Source organism: Bacillus rossius, chromosome 17 (assembly GCF_032445375.1).
Source record: "Bacillus rossius redtenbacheri isolate Brsri chromosome 17, Brsri_v3, whole genome shotgun sequence".
Lineage (NCBI taxonomy): Eukaryota > Metazoa > Arthropoda > Insecta > Phasmatodea > Bacillidae > Bacillus > Bacillus rossius.
In genome coordinates, this window is record NC_086344.1 from 29,574,659 (window position 1) to 29,583,984 (window position 9,326).

The 9,326-nt window shown below is 36.8% G+C and overlaps 1 protein-coding gene across 4 annotated transcripts in view; it reads left to right on the plus strand.

The window, feature by feature from the left end:
* The window catches only part of LOC134540631 (protein Fe65 homolog), a 244,498-nt gene extending 237,158 nt beyond the window's left edge, over positions 1 to 7,340 (plus strand). For all 4 annotated transcript variants that reach the window (XM_063383483.1, XM_063383481.1, XM_063383482.1 and 1 more), the window contains one exon: positions 1,801 to 7,340. The gene's annotated coding sequence lies outside the window, so the exon portion shown is untranslated. The remainder of the gene's footprint in view (positions 1 to 1,800) is intronic.
* Positions 7,341 to 9,326: the final 1,986 nt, after the last annotated feature.

Sequence of the window (9,326 nt, forward strand, 5' to 3'; positions counted from 1 at the left end):
AACACAACAAATTATAATTTATGGATAATATTTGGTGACCACAGAGATTAAGATACGTATAATTCATTTTTTATTCTCCCCAAAAAGGGCCCATGGTCTCATAAGCCCTTATTGCAGCAACCTCCTCAATTACTTTGCTCAACTGTTTCAACAATTTGTGTTAAGACACTTAAAATGTGATGTAACGTAAAAAAAAAAAAAAGCTGCAACTATAAAGATGCAATTATAAAAGAAATTAATATTGCAGTGTTAAAACACCAAAATCATTGTATGTATGCATTTTCTTGTGATGTTTCTTCTCAGGCCTTTTACCCTTTTCTGTACGGGATCATCTTTAAGACTGCTTTTATTAACTTTAATTACTTTTCTCTGAAAAATACTGTAGATAGAAACTAAATAATGTTTTTACTTGGTAGATAAAATTTTAGGTTTTTAAATGAAAACCTAAAGTAAAGATTTGTGACTAGATAATTGATGTAATTTTGCTGCATTTCGCTGTTTGACGTTGTATAGACTGAATCTTGCAGTTATTTCAGTTTTATAGCTATTCACATATAACCTTGCCTCAATAGGTCACGAAAGTAAAAAAAAAATTAATGCTTGGGACAGGAATGCTTGTGCATTGTAAACCAAACTTTGTCCTGTACTTTGTTACGGAGAAATTTTTGTAGTTTTGTCGGTTGGGTTTTCGGACATTTATTTTGTCTCCTTTTGACTGATATATGGTGCACTTGTACAACAAAACAATTTTTAGTAAGTTTATTTAAAAAAAAACTGCTCAGGAAAGTAGAAAAAGTTTGTCATATTTTTGAGTTTGAAAAATGTGCCGCCTGATTAATGTAAAACATGTAACTAATAGAAGAGATGCAATATCAAACAGCATGATAATAATTTTTTTTCCTCAATCCCTTTAGTTTATACATTTCGGTACAAAAGTCACGCAAAAAATTACAGTCAACGAATTTGGCGATGATAAAAAAAAAAGAAAAACAAATTTTGTGGTTTTAGATTTAGTTTTGTCATGATTGATTTCATGTTTTTAGTTACTTTTTGGTGCTTTTCGTTGTTTTTGTTGGGTTTTTTTATCGCAATTTACATTTTAATCTCGTTCCTGCCCATACTTTGAGGGGAAAATACGGATATGTTATGTGGTTTATGTTTAAAAATACGTTTTTTTTTCCGTCATGTTACGGAGTAATCGCCTGTGAAGCGGGGCAAGAAGAGAAGGGAGGGGGAGGGAGAGAGGGTAAGGGGAGGGAGAGAGGGTAAGGGAAGTGAGTGGGAGGGAGAGATGGTAAGGGGAGGGGGAGGGAGAGAGGGTAAGGGGAGGGGGAGGGAGAGAGGGTAAGGGAAGGGAGGGGGAGGGAGAAAGGGTAAGGGAAGGGAGGGGGAGGGAGAGAGGGTAAGGGAAGTGAGGGGGAGGGAGTGAGGATAAGGGAAATGAGGGGGAGGGAGAGAGGGGAAGGTAGGGGGAGGGAGAGAGGGTAAGGGAAGGGAGGGGGAGAGAGGGTAAGGCAAGGGAGGGGAGGGAGGGTAAGGGAAGGGAGGGGGAGGGATAGAGGGTAAGGGAAGGGAGGGAGAGAAGGGGTCAGGGAATATAATGGAGGGGGAGGGAGATAGAGAGGGTCAGGGAAGGGAGGGGGAGGTAGTGATGGTCAGGGAAGGGAAGGGAGGGGGAGGTAGAGATGGTCAGAGAAGGGAAGGGAGGGGGAGGGAGAGAGGGTCAGTGGAGGGAGGGGGAGGGAGGGAGATAGAGAGGGCCAGGGAAGTGAACCCGGGGGGGTTGTTTCGGTGCCGCAGGAGCTGTGGCCGCTGCCTGCGGAGCGAGAGGTCATCAAGCACCGCCACCTGCAGTCACCGCTCACCTTCAAGTACTTGTGCAGCAGCCCGCCGTCCGCGAGCCTCCGCTCCTTGCTGTCGCCGACGCTGGACACCCGCCGTCTCCGCCTGGCCTAGTTGCCTTGCCCCTCCACCTTCCTTCTCTACCCTCCACCCTCTCTCTCTCTCTCTCTCTCCCGACGCACCCTTCGCTCTGGGGATCACGTCGCGTCCGCGTGCCGGCGTTTGTTTGTTTCTTTCCATTCCGTGCGATGTCCACCGCATACGAGCGTGAGAGCTGGGAAGCGAGTCATCACCGTGTGTGTGCGTGTATTCCGTCTGTCACCGCGGACGAGTGTCGTCCCCCCCGTTTACGTCTTGCCGTCTCTCCACGTGCGAACGTGAGATGTCTGGAAAGTGTCGAGCCGTCACACACGCACGCATGCGTGCTTGCATGCGTCTGGTTTTTCCCGTGGAGTACGTCATCAACCACTTGCGAGTAATTCGTTTTCGGAGAACGTACGTTTGTCACTGTGTGCGAGTATCATTGGGAAAATGTATGTACTTCGTCAGTACGTACGAGTGTTGAGTATGTTATTACTACAACCGAGTAGGTATAAAAATTTTGAGAAGTAGTCATCACATGTATGCATGTATGCATCTTGTTTTTTTTTTTAAAGAATATGTTACCACCGTGTGCAGGTAGTCATTTCAGAGGGTACTTTTATCACCGCAATTGGGTACCAGTTTGGGAGTGAATGTTATCACCATTGTGTAAGTAGGTATGTATAGTTCATACCACGAACGAGTATTAGTTTCAGAATGCATGTACTATATCACCTTGTACGAGCATTAGTTACGAACAGTGAGTTCTCACTCTGCATCAGCGTCTTTTTCCATGGAGCACATTTATTCTCTCAGCTTTCTTCGATTCCACAGATTTCTTTCATAGAAATGCAGTAGAATTTTGAGTATTAATGACGAGAGTGTAACAAAAAAAAATACATACTTGCGCATATCTTCAAGGTCTTTCCCTGTTGCTGAATTGCTGGTGGTACCGTGGCTGAGGTTGTTTGTGGTATTATTTTTGTGACTTAAAATAACTTTTAAAACTTCAATCGTAAGTCTAGCAGTTATAACAGTATAATTAATTGGTGCTAGATGCGATTTTTACTCACAAGAATTTAATTTTCAGCATCTGGAAGGAACACTACCCTAACCTTGATTCCATACTCCGAGACACGGTGATAATCCCCACTGGAATGTATTTGCTTTGTGTAAACTATTTCAGGTGACAATATCGTTAGTAAAGTGATATGTTTGACAAGTCCGTACCGGCGTGTAACATCAGCAACGTGTCGGGAGGCAAATTTCCATTCCTACTGTGAACTGTAGCTACAGATTCGATGTTAACGTCGAAATGATTGCACGTGAACTTTGAACCTTTGAGATGAGCCCAGGTAGTTGCAATGTTGAGTGTAGTACCTCGACTGCAGATGTGAAATCAAAGCACTCTTGTAATGTGTTTGCATGATAAGGGGAACAATTATCAGAAAGTTCTTGTAAATATTGTGAAGTACTGATTAAACCAGAAGGAATGTTTGTACAGCTAGCTAAATGATGTGCTTTAGGTCTTTGTCACAAAGTTGTAGTGTCTGAATATTTTACCCATGTGACAGAATTTTTTTTTTTTGGCCTCAATATCATCTGTAATACATTACTACTATTACTGTAAGTAGTGTGGGGGCTAGGTAGTTAAAAATGTCACTCTGTTCTATTTTTTTTACAATTAGAATCAACACAAGTTGATGATCAAGCTTGATGACAAATTGAATGTTGTTGATGTTTTTGTTTTGATTGAGTCTGTGCATTTTATACTGAGGTTAAAAAAATAAAATAAAAAATAAAAAGACTGCTTGAATCAAAGAACTGTACATATTAATGTTGAAAAGAGAATTTTTATTGCGGGCTTCGATTTGAGCTGGATTATTTTAAGAAGAAAAAATAAAATGTTGTTACTGTTTACCTTCTACCAAGGTTTAATGAAACTCTTCGTAGCATTGCGGCCGTGTGCTCTGTCGGCTTGTGTTGGTGATCCTGCCCGCGAAAAGCCTCACCTTTGCGCTGCGCAGTGTTATTCGTGGTTCTGTCGCATTGGCACTGTTTTTTGCGTATCCTTAGCGTTGTTGCGTGCACCGCAGCTTATGAACGTTGTCTCGCTTCGAGACTGTTTTTTCCCCCCTCAGCCTTCAATCCTAAGTGCTCGAGTTCAAGTGAGCATGAAGACATGTACCATTTGTGTGAAACAATAAATTTAAAACTACATTAAAGTGCATATAAAAATATATATATTGTATAAATATAAAAGAATTTTAAGAATACATGTTCTTTCTTATGTAGCTAGGGTAGATATATAGCGTTATTTATTTTCAATATTGCTTGGAAGATGTATGTAACAAGCGTCACGTGACTGTAGTGTGTAATGGTCGTTTCTGCCACAACCCCCAACGTTTTGTCGTCGCAGATGATGATTGCTGGAGTGCGAGAAATCACTTTTCAAGTCACGCTTGGTGAGCGGTTTTCTGGGCCGCTTCACCGCTCTGGACTTAGTTTAATTTGTGTGGAAACGGTTGGCCTCTCTGGAAGTCCAAAGTTGACTTGCACTGTCCCTCTTTGCGTGTGCCAATCAGGGTTGGCCGATTCAAACCACAGTGGTTTTAAACCACGGGTTGAATCAAATAGTTACTATAAAAAAAATGAAATAATTTTTTTTAAATAGATTATCTAATTTTTTTTTTTAAATTTAAGATCTAATTACTCTTTAACAACAAGAGTTTGGTCATTAATGTTACTTTTGATTCATAGAAACAAAAATTAAATTAAATACTAATCAAGGTCTTATCATTTAATTGTCTAAAGAAAACAGATACTCCTCTGAAATCTTTTCTGGTTCAAAATAAGTGACTCAAGGGTGATGTATGGCTTTTATTTGAAGAAGTCAAGAAAAGGTGTGTGTACTAAACGTAAACAATGTGTTTTAGACATTTACGGGACTAACATTTTTGTGAATTCACACGGTTAACATTTATAACATTTTACATATTAGAATGTTGGCTGTTCTAAAAATCTACCTAATGTAAATTTATTTTCGCTTCTGTCAGAAATAGTGCCTAAAAACTCTAATCGCTTTGAATCAGATATATTTATTTAAAATTTGTTTAAACACAAAACCTGTTTTAAACCAAAAAATCCTAGTTTCAATCCAAAATTCAGTTGTTTTTTTTTCAACCAGGGTTCCCAGTGAATGTCTGTTAGTGTTTATTTTACTTTATTAACTTCGTAGTTTACACTAATGTTCTTACGGATCCTTTTTGGGAAGACAGTCAACTCTGTAACACAGGAGGGCTTTGCCACGTGTCCTAAAACTATAAAAAGGGTTATCAAATCTTCATGTGAAACAACCTTTTTAATAGTTACTTATGCTCACCCAGCATGAAACAGCAATTTTCAATCCTGCCTCTGAAAAAATGTGTGTTTCAATATTATGAATTAGTGTTTACGACTGCAATTGCACCAGTATTTTCAGCATGCTGGAATTTACATTGTGATGCCTATGCAGTTAACAGCATTGCTTAGTTTAAGACTAGATGGTTTTTCCAAAAATTTTAGCCCTTAAGGGGGTAGCTATAGGAACTACAGGACACACATCTTTGTTTCAACAGTTTTTAAGCCTTATCATTTTACTCTTAAAATTTTTGGCTTCTTTAAAGCAAAGCATGTAATGTAATGCAATGCCTGAAGTAAATATTGACTCATAGGCTTCTGCTAATATTTTTTTTTTTTTCCTTATCCGAAACAAATTTTAAATTGATATCACAATAGTCTAGAAAATCAAATATTTTTCTAATCAAATTTGAACATACAGTGAATTTATTTTTTGCCACACTTCACAGGAGTCCAAGAAAAATTGATCCAAAAAACAATATGAATAAAAGAAAATAACATTCATGGAACCATACAAATACATGTAAAATAAAGTAAATTTAAAAAAAAAAACTGGCAATGAATTTTCTTGAACCAGTAAATTTTAAGTTTCAAAGTTTTTTTTGTTGTCCTGGTTACATACATAGAATAGAATAAATATAAAACAATGTGTGAATAATGTTGCAGTTCAGATCTAAATTTCTCTTAGCCTCATACCTTTTTCATAATTTTTTTTTTTTTTCAATAATTTTTTGTGTACGTCTCGGACCTAGTGTAAGCCTACCTGTGGAAAAGAAATAATTTGGAAAAAAAAATAATTAAATGTTGAATTGAATATAAAATTACTCACAAGTATTGAATGTTTTTCGAGTAGTAGCTGCTAATAGTTTTCCCTTGTGAACTCATTTCTGGGAATGAAGACACCTAAAAGAACACCGTCATAGGCACGAGGTTACTGTCTTTATGAATCTCTTAACGTGTGGTCTGTGTGTAGTAACAAGATTACATGGTTTTATTTTTAGTCAAATTTGGTTTTTTTAAACAGAGGATTTCGGTGTATTATGTACTTAATTTTATAAAAGCTATTTTGTGATACTTGCTACACCAAATCGAGGGTAAAATTGATATACTATATTTTAATATATTGTTCTAAAACAGTTACGTTTAGAACAATTAAAAATAAATTAGTGAGCATTTATCGTTTAAAATTTATTCCGTTAGAAATGCTAGATAAAACAAATTAAATTAATGTTTCTGATTCATATATGTACTTTGCTACAAATTTTTGTCCGGAAATAACGACATTCCTTGAATTTCAAGCATTAAAAGATTACTTTTTTTATATTTTGAATTAATTTTTGGTTAAATGCTACTTAATTCCATGATATAATTTGCATTTGATATGCTTTTCGGTGTTATTTCAGTTTTATCGCAACTCACCGTATAATCATGTTCCTATCCATGTTTTACAAAGCAAAATTTCAGTATTAAAAAATTAGAAAATTTCTGATTGCATAAAAACTGTTGAAAATAATATGGCAACTTTCAGTTTCTCTCAGCCTTTTGTCATATCGTACTCTTCACAGTTTTTATTTTTTATTTTTGGAGGAACATGTAAAGTTTTTAGCTGAATTGTTAGCTTTTCCTGACGTACGTATTTGCTGCAACTTGCGATGTGTTTTCGAAGAGACAGCTTTGACTGTTCTGTTCAAATACTATGTTATTTTGTTAGTTTGTTAAGTGTACTTGTACAGTGATGTCTACACACACAGGAATTGTCATCTCTACGTTGTAGGTCCAACTCATTTTTCACACCTCACGCTGACATGTATTTGTTGGTTTATGAGTTTATGTGAAATAAAAAAAATATATTTAAAAACTAAAAAAAGTGCAATGTTCTACCTTTATTTCATTTTCAATGTATGTATGCATCACCATTATTGAAAATGTTTGGAAACTGCAAGTGAAAGTAATTTGTAGCATTTTTGTACAAGCTTATGTTTATTATTTAAATCATAAATGAGACGTTATAAAGTAAATCTGTGCTTTATTTAATTTCCCTTTAATTGTAGATATTTTTTTTTCATTACTGGTAAAATCTTGAAGTAGCTTAGCTTCTGTGTTGTAGCTGTGTCCTTGGCAAATAATTCACTGACGTTTCGGTAGACATTGAGTCGCCGTCATCCTGAGAACATTATTAGTATAATCTTATTCAGAATGAGTCAGAATTTGATCATATGATGCAACAAACTTCTGCCGTGTGTTAAATGTTCATCATGAAAAAATAAGTTGAAAACATACATTTGCAGCCTGGCCCTTAGTCGCTAGCGCGCTAGAAGCACTTATCATCCCGCTTCACTAGCATATACACCAGCTCTCTCCCCTCCCCCTCCCTCCCTAAGCCTTCCTGATGGAGCAAAAGATTTACTTTCTAAAATGATGCCCAAAAGTCTCTATATGTTTTTGAAATCGGAGCTGAAATTTGTTTTACAGCAAACCATAAATCCAGTATTTAAGTTGAAACACTGTGTGTCTTGGGAACAGTACATTTTTAATAGAATAACGTTCTCAAACTGCCGCTTGTTACTGTTCTAAAATATTTTTATTGAAATTATATGGTTATAACACCATTCTCATCCATACATTTTTTTTCTGCTATGCTATCTTAAAAAAATCTTATCATTTCCTCCAACCGAAATGAAAAATCTTCGAAAGGAAACTGTGAGCAAAGTGGTTCTACCCTCTCCCACTCATTTTTTTTATGTTGCTGCATTCATTACAGAAACATGTGTAGGTGTGGGTTTTTCCAGAAGCACATCAATATGCCAGTCTGTCTGTCTGTCAGGTGACCTGTGTGTGTGTGTGTGTGTGTGTGTCTCCATCCAGTATCATTACTATCACGCTGGATAGATTTGACAATTTTGTGCTTTTGCTCGACCTGTGGATGGTAAGCGCTAGTTTGTGGACTAACGCGCAGTCTTCTCATGCAACTACGAGATTTGAGCCGTAACAGTGAGGATGATGGTGTAGAAAGCAACTGTCCCCATGCGTGCTTTTCGCTTTTCAAGGATATGCACCAGGTGTTTGACGGCTAACATATATATTCTAAAAAAACATGCTTTTCAGCCGTTTTTACTCCCCTTAAAAAAAGAGTTTAAACAATGAAATATGGAAACGGCTCTCAACGGTATATTCGTAAAAGCTTTTCATAAACAGACTCTAACTGGATATTTTTAACAGTTTTAAAATTGCTTGGTTTTCTCAAGGCAGCCATTAATTCACTATGGAAACTTTAAAAAAAAAAAAAAAATTGGTTGTCTGTAAAGTCGGTTTATGGACGATAGTTTAACGTGACGTCATAACAAAACATTGATGAAATTATTGCATACTTTTATGAATAAAATTGAATTTTTTTTTTATTGAGTTATCACTATTTTATATGGATGCAAAGAAGGAGTGAAATGAAATCTACAATTTAATTGATAAATTTACTTTTATTTGCACTCATTAATTCAAATATATTTATTACTTTAACGAAGAGATTATTTTAACTATAACTTTTATACATGTTTGCTATTTAACTTCTTCCAATCTGTGTTATACTGTCAAGGATAGGACTATTATAGAAAAAGTAGGACACGAATGGGAGTGTTTCAAGTTTAATGTGCCTCGAAAAAGTCAAATTTATGGTTATTCCAATCGAGTGGAAGAGAGATAAATGCGGCGCAAGCGTACAATGAGCGTAACGGGACACTTGTTCGTGCGTGCAGCCGGCGTTTATCGATTTATTAGACGTCACGTCAAAAAACTGAATGAGTTACAAGTTTGTGCTTCTCATTCAGGGGTTTTTTTTTTTCACACACGCATACACGGGACACATCTTTGGTCAAGTGGTCTCACAGAGGCGATTCAGCTTTGATCCCCGAAGATTTATAATTCTGCAGCGAACAGGCAGGTTTTTCTTGGGGATCTCCCCGTTTAAACCACTCATTCATTGTATCAGCAATCGTCTTTATCACATCCTC